Below are 16,504 nucleotides of genomic sequence, written 5' to 3' on the forward strand. Positions count from 1 at the left end.
ATGCTTAGGTTTTTGCACTGTTGTCTACATTCAGGGGAAATTAGTGGTCTGAATTGATATAGGTCAATATCTGAATGGAATAAGTGTCTTCACTAAAACTGTAGACCTCTTCACTCTGGAGAGTTTGTGAGTGGTTCTTTGGGTTTGTCCAAAACCCAAACATCAAGTATTTAGTTATTTGATGCCATTATTGTCACTGACTTTACTACTATAGCCAAAGTAACACAGTCCTCTCTGTCAATTGATTTTCTCTGTATGCCAACATCTGGATTGCCTGCTGGTCGTAAACAATACTGTGACTCATTCCTGAAGAACTGAGCACTGGCCCAAAGAAGCCTCAGAACAAATAAACAAACAATAAAAAAATAGAAATAGGAAAAGACAAGGCAACAAAGTGCCTTCAAAAACTCCAAACTTCCCTAAAACCAGTTCAGGGGAAATGGTGGGGGGACTTGTGAGACACACTGCAGAGAGGTCTGAAGGAATATCCATGAAAGTAAAGTGGTCGATGAGGTGCTTGGCTGATTTAATGAAGATATACTAATCAGATAATGATCCTAATAAAACAAATGGTCAGTGAGTCTAGAGAAGACCCCAATAAAAACAAAAATCTAGTAGAGGTGAAGAAGAGATAGAAAACATGAATGCCCAGCTTAGAAAAGAATGGGAGTCCATACAGAAGTTCCAAACAAAAATCAAGGAGACAAAAAATGTGACTAAGAGTATAGGCAGCAGAAGTGACCCAAGTGAAGATATTGTCATACTAGAGGGCAGGGCTGTGGTTGATGATCAGTTAATAAGAGATACCTTAGGGATAACAAAAGAACAGGAAAAATTAGTCCAACAGTTCCTAGATGACTCAAAGAAGACTACTGTAAGGGAAACTGGAATTAATGGAAAATCAGAACACAGCACAAAGGGCATAAAATGCCTATTTGTTGAAGTATTAGCAGAAAACTCTCCAGACATGGTTTATGGCTTGTGTTTAGATGTACCCCCAAAGCCTCATGTGGTTGTAAGTGGGCCTTTTTCAGAGGTGGCTGAATCTAGAGTCTGTGATACTGAAATTGGCTCATGGTGTAATACTAGGATCAAAGGTACTAGGATTAAGGGTGTGAGTTCTCCTAAGTAGCCTGGATAAGATACAAGAGATAGAAGGAGCTGTGGTCATCCCTTGTTTGCTTGCCTTGTAACTTTCTGCCCACCATGAATTGTTTCTCCTCTGCAATGCCTGTCTACCATCCACTCTTCCCTGGAGACAGCTGATTATGGACTGAAACCTCTACAAACAGTGAGCTAAATAAATCTTTTCTCCTTTAACTTTGGGAATTGAGTATTTTGTCTCAGCAATGAAAGAAAAGTAACAAAGACACATAGAAAAAATAATTTAATGTACAGATAAATGACACATATAAAACTGAATAGCCACGATCAGAAAACACCACTCCATGACAAATAATAATTAAAATAACAGAAATCCAACACAAGAACAGAATCTTAAAGGCTGCTAGGAAAAAATCAACAAATGACTGAAGGAAGGAAAAATCTGACAACAGATTCTTAATACAAAGCCTAAAGGCAAGGAGAGCTTGGAATGGAGAATTTCAAGCTCTAACATAAAACAATTTCCAACCTAGGCTGATATATCCTACAAAATTATTTTTCAAAATTTATGGAGAGGGCCAGGGATTTAGCTCAGTGGCACACACCCACCTTGCAAGTAAAATGTCCTGAGTTTGATCCCCAGTACAAACCAACCAACGAACAAACAAAATTGATGGAAAAATAAGATATTTCTGTGATAAAGAGAACCTACAGAAATTCATGACCACTGAAAAATTCTTCAGGATGTCCTAGAAGGAGACCATTAAGTTAAGTAATACAATGACAAGAATGAGTCTATATCTGTTAATATAAATGAACTCAATCACAAATCAAAAGATACAAGTTAGTACAATGGATTGAGAAATAAAGTCTAATGGTATGCTATATAAAAGAAGCACATTTAACATGAAAATAAATTCATACACTAAAAATCAAAAGGTGGAAAACAATATTCCATAAAATGGAACCTGAAAACAAGTAGGAATGGCTATCATATTTTATTTCAAGCTAGATAGAGTTGATCAAAAAAGGCAAAGAAGGATAGTACCTGTTGGTTAATGGAACTATTCAATAGGAAGAGGTAACTATTATAAACTATGTGCACCAAACCATGGTGCATGCAAATTCATAAAATAAACACTAATAGGCATAAAAGGCAGGTACAAACCAATACAGTTATAATGAGGGACCCCAGTATCACAAATAGATCAACTAAGCCAAAAAAAAATGAAGAAATATCAGAATAGAATCCAACATTTGAACAAATGGTGTTAATAGACATGTAGAATATTCCATCCAACAACAAAAGAATATACAATCTTTTGGGCAGCACATGGTACTTTTTCCAAAAAAGGCCACATACTAGCTGATAAAGCATGCCTAAGCAAATGCAATGAAACAAAACAAAACAAAACCCCAAAACACAGAATCAGTGAATCAAAGAGCTGGATTCTTCCAAAGACTAAACAAAATAGGCTCTTGGCCAATCTTACTGAAAAAAGGTAAGAAGAGACACTAATCAATGCAGTTAGAAATGAAAAAGGTTAAAAACACAACTGCGAAAATTCAGAAAATCAGTACTGATTATTACATAAACATATATGCCAAAAAAGTTAGAGAACTCAGAAGAAATGGAGAGATTCCTAGATAAATATGAATTACCAAAACTGAACCAAGCAGATATAAAAACCCTGAATAATCCAATAATTGGCAATGAAATTGAGGCAGTAATATAAAAAGTATCAACTAAGAAAAGCCCAGGACCTGATGGATTCACAGCCAAATTCTACAAGAGCTTCAGGGAAGATCTACGAATAATACTCCTCAAACTCTTAAATGAAATCGAAAAGTAAAGAGTATACCCAAATTATTTTTGTAAGGTAACCTCCTGATGCCTTAAAAAGACAAGGCCAATATCTCTAATGAATATAGGTGCAAAAATCTTTAACAAGGATTTTTTTTTTTTGGTACTGGGCATCAAACTTGGGTCGTTGTAGGTGCCGGAACCACTGAGTTAAATCCCCAGCCCTTTAACAAGGATTTAATTTGATATGATTCCATTTATTGATTCTTGGTATTATTTCTTGTGCCATTGGAGTTCTGTTAAAAAAGGTCTTGCCTACACTTATGTTTTCAAGACTTGTACCTATTTTGTCTTCCAGAATATGAAACATTTCTGTTTTAACATTTAGATCTTTGATCTATTTTGATTTTAGATATTGGTAAGATACTGGTAAAGAGAGTGCAATAAATCATCAAAAAGCTCATATACCATAACCAAATAGTCTTATCCCAGGAATGGAAGGCTGGGCCAACATGTGCAAATCAATAAATGTATTCATCAGATAATCAGAATTAAGGAAAAAAGTCACATGATCATCTCAACAGATACAAAAAATTACAAAATTCAAGATCTATTTATGATAAAAACCCTGAAGAAAATAGGTATAGAAGGATCTTATCTCAATCAAATGAAAGCCATTTATGACCAGCCTACTTTTAACACCATATTAAAAAGGAGAAAAACTGAAAGCCTTTCCTCTAAGATCAGGATATCCATTATTATCACTCCTGTTCAACAGTGTCCTTGAAACACCCACAGCAATTAGGTAAGAAAAAGAAATAAAAGGGATACATATAGGAAAGAACAAAGTCAAAGTATCCTTATTTGCAGATGACATAATCCTTTACTCACAAGACCCAAAACATTTCACCAAAAGACTCCTAGAATTAATAACCAAATTTAGCAATATAGCAGGCTACAAGATAAATGCATAAAATCAATGGCATTCAATGGCATTCCTACACACTAATAATGCATTCAATGAAGAAAAAATTTGGAAAATAATACCATTCACAATGGCATCAAAAATTTTTAAATAATCCTAGAAAAAGACAATGAAGGTGACAACACAGTGAGGGCCAACAGAGCAAATCAAATAGGCAAGGTAAGAAACTAAAAGGAGAAGGTGAAAAAAAACATGACAATAATAAGTTAGTACATATCAGTTATAACCATCAATATCAATGGCCTCAATTCACCAATCAAGAGAAATAGACTTGCAGAATGGATTAAGAAGCAAAATCCAATAATATGTTGTATACAAGACACACCTAGTGCAAAAAGAAGCCCATAGACTGAAAGTGAAGGGACAGAAAACTTCTTCATGCACCAGGAGCCCAGAAAAAAGTAGGGGTAGCAATCTTATTCACAGACAAAGTAAATTTCAAACCTAAACTGATTTAAAGAGACAAAGAAGGCCACTACATCCTTGTGAAGGGAACAATTCAAGAGGAAGAGAGAACAAATAATTCATTTTCAATCTGTTGAGTATGTTAGAAAGCACATATGCTCCTTTTCTCTTTTCCTTTTTTTTTCTTTTTTCTTTTTCTTTCCCTGGTTCTGGGGATTTAACTCAGCACATTGTTCTGGCTAGGCAGGTGCAGCACTACTGAGCTAAATCTCAGACTTTATATTTCATATTTTTAAAATTTATCAACACATTAATCTTTGTCTTTATATGTTGGTCTACCAAATTGATGAGTTATTTTAGTTCTCATTTTTTTTTGCTTTTTTATTTGAGAATTTATGAAATCTGTATACATGAGTAGTATGAAAAGTATTAAGGTCCGTCATTCTCCTCTCTCATCTCTGCCTTCTGCAAACTTCCTTCTCTGTCACTACAGCTTGTTTGGTTGGAAATTTGTTAAGACTAATTTTGTTATGTTATCAATATATCTTTGTACCTATTTTCTACTGATAACAAATATTAATTTTTAAGTAAATTTTATCATAATTATACTTAAATAAATGGATAATAAATCATTAATATCATATCATACATATTACAAATTCTCCAACTGCCTCAAAGATGATATTTGTTTTTCTCAAATCACACAAATCACAAACATTCCACACATCACTGCACTGTTTTATTATACTGAAGTATATATTGTATTGTAAAAAATTTTCATTGTGTATATGTGTGGGGGGTATGTTTTTACACATATGTGTGCACTATTAAAGGAGAAACATGGTCATGAATGTGGTAGTATTTTACACATTTGGCATACAGATAGTTTCTCCGGCAACCTTATGATTTCTTTAAATTACATGCTTGATTTAATTCATAGTCAATTGTTTGGGAAGAATATTACATATGTATTGGCGTTAAATTCTATCATTATGCTTATAAAATATAATAAAAATAAGTATGGGATATAATGAAATAGAAAGAGAAAAATCTGATCTTAAAAATGTGAACTCTTTTAGCTATTTTTGGATTTCAAACATAAGTATATTTCTTTTCTGTGGGAAGTTTTGTTAGAAAATGTAAGTGATGCAATTAACAAGCATATGATATTTATCAAATTAATAAAACCAAGGAGTTTATAAATCATAAAATTTTGAGGACAGTTTCTCAACTATAATATGTAACTTTGTTTTATTTGTAAATACATTATTTCAAAAATATTATATGAAAAGAAAATGAGAAAGAACATATAATGTTTGAAGATCATATCAAACTAATAATGTATTTGGATTATCAGTCTGGGTTGCATAAATTTTTGTTTATTTCATATCCTTTTTTGCTGTCATATATATGTATATTTGAAATTAAAAAAATTTTTAAAATATTTAACCTAACAAAGGAAGTAAAAGACCTCTAAAATGAAAATTACTTCACTTTGAAAAATGAAATTGAGGAGGATATCAGAAAATGGAAAGATATCCTCTATTCCTGGGTAAGTAGAATCAATATAATCAAAATAGCTATACTTTGAAAATTGATATTTAGATTTAATGCAATCCTAATCTAAACACCAATGGTATTTCTTACAGATCTAGAGAAAACAATTCTAGAATTCATATGGTACAAGAAAAGAGCCAGAATAACAAAAGCAATCCAAGGCAACAAAAGCAAAGCAGGTGGCATCACAATCTCAGACTTGAAATTATACTATAAAGCTATGGTGATTAAAACAGCATAGTACTGGCATTAAAACAGGCACATGGAGCAATGGAACAGAGTAGCAAAGGCAGAAAGAACCTCAGGTACATACAGCTACTTGATCACAAAGGGGCCAGAAACATACACTGGAGGAAAGAGAGCCTCTTTAGTAAATGGTGCTGGGAAAGTTGGATATGCACTTGCAGAAGATTGAATCTAGATCTGTATCTTTCACCATGTACTAAACTAAAATAAAAACGGATCGAAGATAAAATGGGTACAACTCTTGAAGACATAGGTGTAGGCGAGGACCTTTTGAACACAACCCCAGTGACACAAGAAATAATATCAAGAATCAACAAATGGTATCACATCAAATAAAAACTTCTACACATTAAAAAACAAAACAAAACAAAAAAACCCTACTAACAGAGTGAAGAGGCAATCTACAGAGTGGGAAAAAATTTTCCAGCTATTCCTCAGACTGAAGACTAACATCTAGAATGTATAAAAACCTCAAAAAATTACACTCCTCAAAAGACTCAATCAAAAAATTGGCAACAGAAGTCAATGGACACGTCTCAGAAGTACAAATGACCAATAAATACATGAAAAATTGTCAAACATTGCTGGCCTTTAGAGAAATGAAAATTAAAAGTACTTTGAAATACCATCTAAACCCAAAAAGAATGGCTATCATAAAAAAATCAAATAATAACAAATGCTGGTGAAGCTGCAGGGAAAAAGGAACTCTTCCGCATTTCTGGTCGGGATGTAAGCTAGTACAACCACTACTGAAGTCAGTGTGGAGATTTGTCAAAAAACTAAAAATATAAATTCCATTGGACACACCTACCCTCTTTCTGATATAGGAGAAGTATAACTCCCAACCTGTGGCGGTCCGGCCGTCACAACACGAACGTACCTGAGTTGGGGAGTGAGGATTGAGAAAGGACAGCACACTCAATAGTGTGGAGACAAGAGGTCCCATTTATTACACAGAAACAGCTCCTTTTAAAGGCAAGCCAACAGGAAACATCAAGCAATATTAGGGAGGAGATCAAAGGTCAAATTTAACAAAGTTCTTGAGCCAGGCATGGTGGTGCACGCCCGTAATCCCATAAAACTAGTCTGGATTACAGTGAGCTCCAGGTCAACACCGGTAATCCCATAAACCCAGCCTGGATAATCCCATATGCCCATCCTGGATTACACAGTGAGCTCCAGGTCAATCTCATCTGCATAGCTGAGACCCTCATCTCAGAAAAGCCAAATAGAGTCATAGATTGTGTCAATGCCTCAATGGTAGAAGAAGTTACTTTTCCAATGTCAAATGCCAGCGGGCTCCCACACCAACCTGCTAGATGTCATATGTGCTGAGTTTGTGTCCCCTGAAATCAAAGAATGAATTCCAAGGGACAACAGAGGTTAAGAGTAGGAAAGGTTCACTGAGAGATAGCTCCTGAGAGACAGGAGGCCTCCTGAAAGTGGGTTGCCACTGAGGCCCTTTGTCAGGGGCAAACAGCAATATCACAAGGTGGGTACAGTGTGGTCAAACTCCAATCAACTTATAAAAATAAAAACACAGACACTTAGCTAAAACTGATCCAATAAGGAAGTGAGTTACATAACGTGGGTACATGGAAAGAATAAAGGCCTTTTTGAGATGGGATGGATCCAGATGTTTTTGTCACACACCTGCTTGACTGATGTCAATTTGAACTTTGCAGACCAGGTGATACTAATCAAAGTACCATCTCAAGTTATTGTTTATCCCTCAGGTTGGCATATAGGCCTGGTCATTGCATCTTTATCTTGAGGCTTGGTCTTTGACAGGTGTGCTTCCAGCCACAGTTTTGGTGTGCTCTGGTCTTTGATACTTTCTCAAGGCCCTGTTCCTATCTGACTGCCTATTAATTTCTATCTAACTTAGCTGCCAGTTAAACTTCTAGGTATCTTCCCAAAAGAGTTATAATCATCAAATTACAGGAATACATGCATACCCATATTTATAGCAGCACAATTTAAATCAGCAAGATCTTGGAAACAGTGTATATGTTCATCAACAGATGAATGGATTTAAAAATGTGGTATTTATATACAATGGAGTACTACTTTGCCATAAAGATAAACTTGAGGTATTCTAGGGAAACGAATGCAATTTGAGAATAAAGTTAAGTGAAATAAGTCAGAAACACAAGATTAAATATTGCACGGCTTCTTTTTTATGAGAAACTCAAAATATATAAAGAACAAAGAAGGTAAATAGGAAGTAGGGAGAAATTAAAATAATTTCCAAAATTATGTATTCTGTTGTTTCAAACATATTTTAATACATATGCTCATATTTTTCATTTATACTACTGCATCTTAGTTTATTGAAAAGCAAGGTTTGTGCTATTACTTGTTTGCTTCTTCTACGTAAAAGAATCCTTTTTGCTGTCTTGTACTCTGAGTAACTACTTTGAAGATAACGATACATAGTATATTACCTGTTGTTATTCCTTTATTATTTTATTATGAAATTTTATTTATTTTTTGTAATATAAAAAAGAAAATAAAAATGATGCTGAAGGCTTAGAGCACAAAAAATATTTAGAGGCTATTTAGTCAGTTTCAAGGCAGTAAGAATGAGAATTGTTCTGGAATCAGATCTCCTGAGTTGGAATCCCAGCCCCATTATTTAGTTCCTGCATGACATTTGAAGGTACAGTACTTACTTTAGCCTCAATTTCCCCATCTATAAAATGGGAATCATACTTACATTATCACTCAGAGTTGCTGTGAACATTGAATGAGACAATTCATACAAAGTGCTTAGCACATCCTAGAGCACAGCAATCATTAACTGAATAAATACTGCATTATGATAATCCCACATTTGCTTCTGAAAACACACACAGAGGAAAGGTAAGGAAGAAATAAAAGTGGTTATCCCTGGGTGCCAGATTGCTTGTGATTTAGTTTTCTTTCTTTTTCCCTCCAGAATGCTCTACAGTATGTATGAACTACATTAGTAAAGAGGAAAAAAGAATCATCAAGAATAACGAAGGGGTAAGAAAGTGGCCTTAGATTGTTGAGATGCACTGGGAACTTCCAAACTTGCTTGTTGTGCTATTCCTTGGTCTGGACCTAGAGGGACCGGGGTTTGGGCCCTGTGGGGAGACCAGTCCGGATGTAGGTCCCTCCTCACTTGCTGTTCACAAAGCCTCCTTCCGGGCCCCAGTCCCAGCCAAGGAGCTCACAGGCCGGGGAACTAAGCCAGAGAGACAAGCGTCCAGGAGACAGGTGAGCCCCCACACACTTGTTTGTTTCACCTTATCAGCACAGCAGCCAGGAAAAATTCATTAGAGGCCACCTCCAGCCTTCTGTCCTTGGGTCTGCCCTGTCAGCCGCTGTTCATTAGCATGTGTGACAAACTCCTCAATGCAAACAGAAAGGTTGAGGGAACCAAACTGTTTCAATCTCCTAGGACAGACAGCAGGGGTCCTTTCCAGAAGTGACTGACAGAGGGGGCTGGGTGAGGACTTTGCGGAGAGCCTTGGACTGCTGTAAGAGGAGAGTCTGGCAAGCAGGGGCTCTGCAGCTGTTGCTTGGGAGCAACTGATAAGCCTTGGCAGGGGGGCAACTGGAGCCACACACTGAGAACCACAGAGGGTGGATGCAAAAGTAGAAGTTGGAGAGATGGTTTTCTTCCTTTCCAGTGAGTCTGCTGGGAGGTTGTGAAGAGAGGACTGGAATGTACTGGAGTCTGATTTCTGCTGAGTGCAGCTACTCTAGCTCGTAGCCTGTGTTCCGCACAGCAGGCAAGGGTGGGGCATGAGGAGTGCATGCTGTGAAGCTTTAAGACATTTATTGTGTGCTAGTATTTTTATAGCTTTAATGAAGAACAATTCATACACGGTAAATGGCACATCATTGAAGTACACAACTTTAAAAAATTTGGTGTTTGTATAATCTGTGAGGCCATCACCACAAGCAGGACAGTAGACGTTATCTATTGCCCAAAAGTTTCCTTGTTCTCCCTTGTAATTCCTACCTTCTGTATCTTCCTGTTCCTTTTATCCACAGGAAACCACTGATTTATTATGTCATTATAGATTGGTTTATATTTTTGAGATTAGTACAGGAGTGGAATCATAAAGTATACTCCTTTTTATCAGTGTCTGTCTTTTACTTGTTATGCTGATTTTGAGATTTATCTTTTTTTTTTTTTTGGTACCGGGGATCAATCTCTATCTACGTTATTGTGTATATATTAACTTGTTCTGAGTAGTAAATACCCCATAGTATGGGCATACGCTACTGAACATTATGTGCCAGTTCACTTGTAATGGGCATTTAGTTTCTAGATGTTGGCCTTTACCAACAAAAGTGTTATGAACATTCATGTACAAGTCTCTGTAAGGAGATGTGCTTTAACTCCCTAGGAGTGAAGTGGGTAGGTCTTATAGTAGGCATATTTTTAACTTATTTTAACAAATCTTTCAAACTGTTTCCTAAAGAAGTGTACTACTATTCATTCCTGCCAGTATCATCTTTTCAGTTTCTAAAAGCTTGCTGAGACTTTGGTTGAGATTGTGTTGAATCTGTTAATCAATTTGAGGAGTCATCTCACCAGTGTGGAGTCTTTCTAAGAACATGGACTGTATATCCTTCCATCTCATTTTCTCTTAGAAATGTTTTACAGTCTGTAGCATACTCCACTGCATATCTTTTATCAGATTTATCCCTAAGTATCTCATGTTTTCATGCAATGATACTGTTTTAATTTTAGCTTCTGATTGTTCATTGCTGATGTGTAAAAATAGAATATTTTTTGATATACTGAATCTTACATCCTGCAGTGCAGTTTATCAGGTTATCTGTGAATAAAGATAGTTTTGCTCCTTTCCTTTCAATTATTTTGCCTTTTTTTCTTTTTCTCAGCTTATTAAACCTCCAGTACAACAATGACTAAAACTGGGGACAGAGAACATCTTTGCCTTGTTTTGTGTGTTGACTCTTTCATGGAGGATTATGCTGCCTTGCACAATTCATCATAGCTAAATCTTGGAAGCAGCCTATGTGTCCATCAACAGATGAAAGTATAAAGAAAATGTGATAGTTATGCACAATGGAGTACTGCTCTGCCATAAAGAAAATAAACTTAAGTCACTTGTGGGAAAATGGATGCACCTGGAGGCCATAATGTAAGGAGAAGTAACTCAGACACACAAGCTTAAATAGTGCACGGTTTCTCTTCTATGAGAAACTCAAAAGATGAATAAAGAATAAAATAAAAGATAGGTAGTAGGAAGTAGAGAGATAGATCCTTTTCAAAGGGGAAGTCGAGAGGTGAGTGGAGTGGGGAGGTAGGAAAAGGAAGGGGATGAAAAAGAGATTAAGATGTGTCATGTCCATGCAGCAGCCCTCCATAAAGAATGTAAACATTATGTGCTACACACATGTGCTCATGAAAAATTATGTACCACACACATGCTGAAAGTTTATTATAAATGCCCTTTATCAAACTGAGGCACTTCCTTTCTATTTTTAATTTAAAATTATTATTTTTGTTATTAGCAGTACTAAATTTTAAACTCACAGTTTTCCCATTGAGCTATATACTCTGCTTTTTATTTTTATTTATTTATCTTTTTGAGACTGAGTCTCACTATGTAGTTCAGGCTGGCCTCAAACCTGTGAAAATCCTCCTGCCTCAGCCTCCCAAGTTCTGGGATTACAGGTGTGTGCCACCACATCTGACAATACACTGCTTTTTAAATTTTTATTTGGAGACAGGGTCTTACTGAGTTGCCCAGGTTGGCCTCAAAGTTATGATCCTCCTGCCACAGCCTCCTGAGTAGCTAAGTTTGAAGGACTGCTCACCACATCTGGCTAATATTAGTATTACTTTTTAAAATCAAGAATAAATATCAGATTTTATCAAGTGTCTTTTCTTTCTCCATCAAGATGTCCATGTGTTTGGTCTTTTTTTAGTCTGTTAATATGATGAATTATATTGATAAATGCTAAGCTCTCCTGCATTCGTGGGATACAGCTTACTTGTTCTTGGTCTTGCTTTAAAAAATACACTTTTAGATTTTATTTGATAAAAATTTGTATTTATTTTCTTCAGGAATATTTGTGGTTTTATTTTTTAAAATGTCTTCATGTGGCTTTGGTACCATGATTATGCTGTCATCACAAAATCAATTGGGCATATTCCTTCCTTTTCCCTTTTGTGAAAATGTGTGTTGAAGTGGTATTTTTACTCTTAGAGTTTTTTTGTTTGTTTGTTTTTTGTTTTTTTTTTTAAGAGTAGGAGAAATTTACTGAGAGGAAGAAAGTTTCTTTCTAAGAGTGACAGAAGGGAGACTGGAAAATAGGTTGCCCGCTCACCCCACTTTTCATGCCATGTTTTTTCTTGGGTGAGCTTTGGTAGTTTTTTCCTTCAAAGAATCTGTCCATTTTATCTAAGTTTTCAAATTTTTTGGCATGAAATTTTCCACAATTGCTTTTTATCAATTTGTAGTGATATCATCTGTCTCACAATAATGGTAATGTTTCTTCTTTCCTAAGGAAAACTTGGAGGTTTACCAATTTTATTGATTCTCAAATAATTTTTTTGCACTTGAGATTGAATGTAGGACCTTGCAAATGCTAGGCAAGAGTTCTACCACTGAGCTACTATTTCTCAAAAACCTCATTTTTGCTTTCATTTATTTTCTCTGGGTTTTTGTTGTTGTTGTTCAGATTGATTTCTAATCTGCTTTTTGTTGTTTCTTTGGATTTTTTCCCCCTTTGGATTTTATAAACTTTTCTTTTTCTAGTTTCCCAAGGAGGTAATTAATTTAGAAACTTTCCATTTTTTCTAAATGGGTGTTTTACTGCTATGAATTCTCTCTAATGCTTTCAATGCATCCAACCAAAGTTGCTATACTACGTTATTTTTTTCCTTTACTATGTAATGTTTCCCAATTTCTCTTTTGACTTCCACTTTGAATATGGGCTACATAGAAATGCATTCTGCAGTTTTAAATTCTTAGGGGAACTTTCAGATATCTTTCTGTTACTAATTTATAATTTAATTCTGTTGAGGTCAGAGAACATATTTTGCTTAACTTTTATCCTTACAAATTTATTAAGGCTTGTTTTATAGCTGAGCTCTTCGAAAGCAAATACATAGTTCTATCTGGTAACATTTCATGTAGTGTTGTAATTAATTTTTTCAGCATTTTTTTTCTTTTTTGGTACCTGGCATTGAACTTGGGACCTTGTGCTTGTGAGGCAGTTGGCAGAACCACTGAGCTAAATTCCCAGCAATTTTTTTCAGCTTTTATGTACAATAAAGTTTTTTTTCTCATTGAGTTATTGGTACATTTTAGGTATACAGTACAGTTACATTCATCATTGGGATCTTGTACCCTTACATGACAGGTCTTGGTTCTCATTTTTTCCCCTTACCCCTGCCCTCCCTGCATCCCCTACTCCTTTTCCTATTTACAGATACTTTATTTCCATTTTTTCATACTTTTTTCTTTTCCCTTATTTCCTTTCCCCTACTCTTCCCACTTCCCCTACACTTTTAGCCCTTTTCTTCCTATTTCACATTGTCAATTATACCATTAGGATGTTATGTACAATTATAATTTTTTCACACCAGAGAAACTATTTGGTATTTACAAATGTGTGACTTATTTATTTCACTTAAGAGTATAACCCAATGTACATCCATTTTCCTATGAATGACTCTAATTTCTCATTCCTTATGGCTGAATAGTGTTCCATTTTATAGAAAAACCACATCTTTTTTATCCAGTCTCCAACTGATGGGCAAATGGGCTGTTTCCAAGTTTTAGCTATTATAAACTATGCTGCTATAAATATAGGTGCACATATATCACTGTGCTATGATTCTTTTAATTCTTTTGGAAAGATATCCAGCAGAGGGATGGCTGGGTCAAATGGAACCTCTAATCCTAGTTGTTTGAGGTATCTCCATATTGATTTCCACAGTGGTTGCACCAGTCTGCACTCCCACCAACAATGGAGAAGGGTTCCTTTCTCCCCGCAATCCCACCAGCATTTGTTATTGATTGATTTCTTAATAGCAGCCATTCTTTGTGGGGTGAGGTGGAATCTCAGTGTTGTTTTCATCTGCATCTCTCAAATGACCAGTGATGTGGAACATTTTTTCATATATTTACTTGCTGCTTTTATTTCTTTGTCTGAGAAATGTCTGTTCATTTCAGATGCCCATTTTTGAATTGGGTCTTTTTATTTTGGGGATCTGATTGTTTTGAGTTATTTATATATTCTAGATAATAGTCCTTTGTCTGAGGAGCAGCTGGTAAAATTTTTTTCCCCAAATTGTAGGTTGTGTAGACAAGGATGCACACTATCACCACTCCTGTTCAATATAGTTCTGAAACATTAGCCATAGCAATTAGACAAGAGGAAGAAATTAAAGCAATAAAGATAGGAAGAAAGAAGTTAAACTGTCTTTATTTGCTGATGACATGATACTCTACATTGAAGACCCAAAAAATTCCACCAAAAGACTTGTAGACTTAATTGACACTTTCAGCAGAGTAGCTGGATACAGGTGAGCACTCAAAAATCAATAGCTTTCTTGTACACAAATAACAGACTCATTGAGAGAGAAATCAGGGAAATAATTCCTTTCACATTAGCACCCAAAAAATGAAGTATCTAAGAATCAATCTAATGAAAGAAGCAAAAGACCTCTATACTGAAAGCTATAGCACTCTGAAAAAAATAGATCAAAGAGGATATAAGAAAATCCCCTGCTCCTGGGTAGGAAGAATCAACATAGTAAAAATGGCCATACTATCAAAACTGCTATATAGATTCAATGCAATGCCCATTGAAATTCCAACACCATATTTCACAGAACTAGAAAAAATAATCCAAACATTCATTTAGAACCAGAAGAGACCTAGACTAGCAAAAGCCATCCTAGGCAACAGAGACATGGCAGCAGGTATAACAACTCCCAGTTTGAAACTATACTACAAAGCCACTGTGATAAAAACAGCATGGTACTGGCAAAGAAACAGACCTGAGGATCAGTGGAATAGATTGGAAGATACAGAAACAACTTCAGATGTACTCAGCTACCTCGTCTTTGACAGAGGAGACAACCATCCTCACTGGAGGCAAGATAGCCTCTTTAATAAATGGTGTTGGAAAAACTGGATCTCAACCTGCCAAAGATTAAAACTAGACCCTTATCCTTCACTATGCTCTAAACTAAAATCCAAGTGGATTAAAGATCTAAATATTAAAAAAGAAACACTAAACTTGCTGGAAGATAAGTTAGGCAGAACTCTTAGAGACATCGGCATAGGAAAAGACTTTATGAACAAATTCTCAGTAGCACAGGAATGAGCAGAAAGAATCAACAACTGGAATCTCATCTTATTAAAAAGCTTCTGCACTGCAAAAGAAACCATTAACAGATAAAGTTTTGATTTTACTCTTTTTAGAAAGATAGTTACACTAAAAAGAAAATATATATTATAGTTTTTCTTTTGGTACACTAAAAATACAACTTCACTGTACTTTTTTTGGTATTGTTTCTGGCAAGAAATGTATTGTTCACTCTTCTGTTTGTAGTAAATTTTTTTCCTTCTCGATATTTTAAAAATGTTCTCTTGGACCAGGGATTTAGCTCAGTGGTTCTGCCACCTGTCTTGCAAGCAGAAGGCCCTGAGTTCAATCCCTGGTATCAAAAAAAGAAAAAAAAAATGTTCTCTTTATCACTGGTTGTCAATTTGGTTACAGTGTACCATGAAGTAGTTTTTTCTAGATTTGTTAGAATTTGTTGATCATCTTGTTTTGTAGGTTTATATTTTTTAACCAAATTTGGACCATTTTTATCCATTATTTCTTCAAGTATTTTTTCTTTCCTTCCTCTCTCTATTCCTTTGGAATCTTCTTGAAGTGATCTCATGGCTCATCATTGGTTATTTAATTTCAAATTCTTTTTTTTCCTCTGTTTCATTTTAGATTGTTTCTGTCGATATTTATTCAAATTCACTATTTTTCTGCTGCTTTGTCTTGTGTAATATTAATCCCACCTACAATATTTTTCATCTCAGACTTTAAGTTTGCATCTGTAGAAGTTTATTTTGCATCCCTTCCCTGATACCTGTGTGCACACACTCACACATAATTTTCTCTCGTTTTTAACTTTTGAACACACATATTATAGATTATAGTGACTGTATTATTGCATGTCTCTGAAAATTCTGGTGTCTCTATTAGTTCAGGATTGATTTGGATGAGAATTTTAATCTTCATTTTGGATCATGTTTTCTGAATTCTTATATAGCTGGTCATCTTTTATTGGATGTCAGACCTTTGAATTACATCTTGTTTCATGTTAAATGCTTTTGTATTCCTGTAGTTATTGTTGTATACTCTCACTGTCTGTTATA

This window comes from Fukomys damarensis, unplaced genomic scaffold (assembly GCF_012274545.1).
Source record: "Fukomys damarensis isolate Sample0158 unplaced genomic scaffold, DMR_v1.0_HiC HiC_scaffold_20, whole genome shotgun sequence".
In the NCBI taxonomy this organism is placed as follows: Eukaryota; Metazoa; Chordata; class Mammalia; order Rodentia; family Bathyergidae; genus Fukomys; species Fukomys damarensis.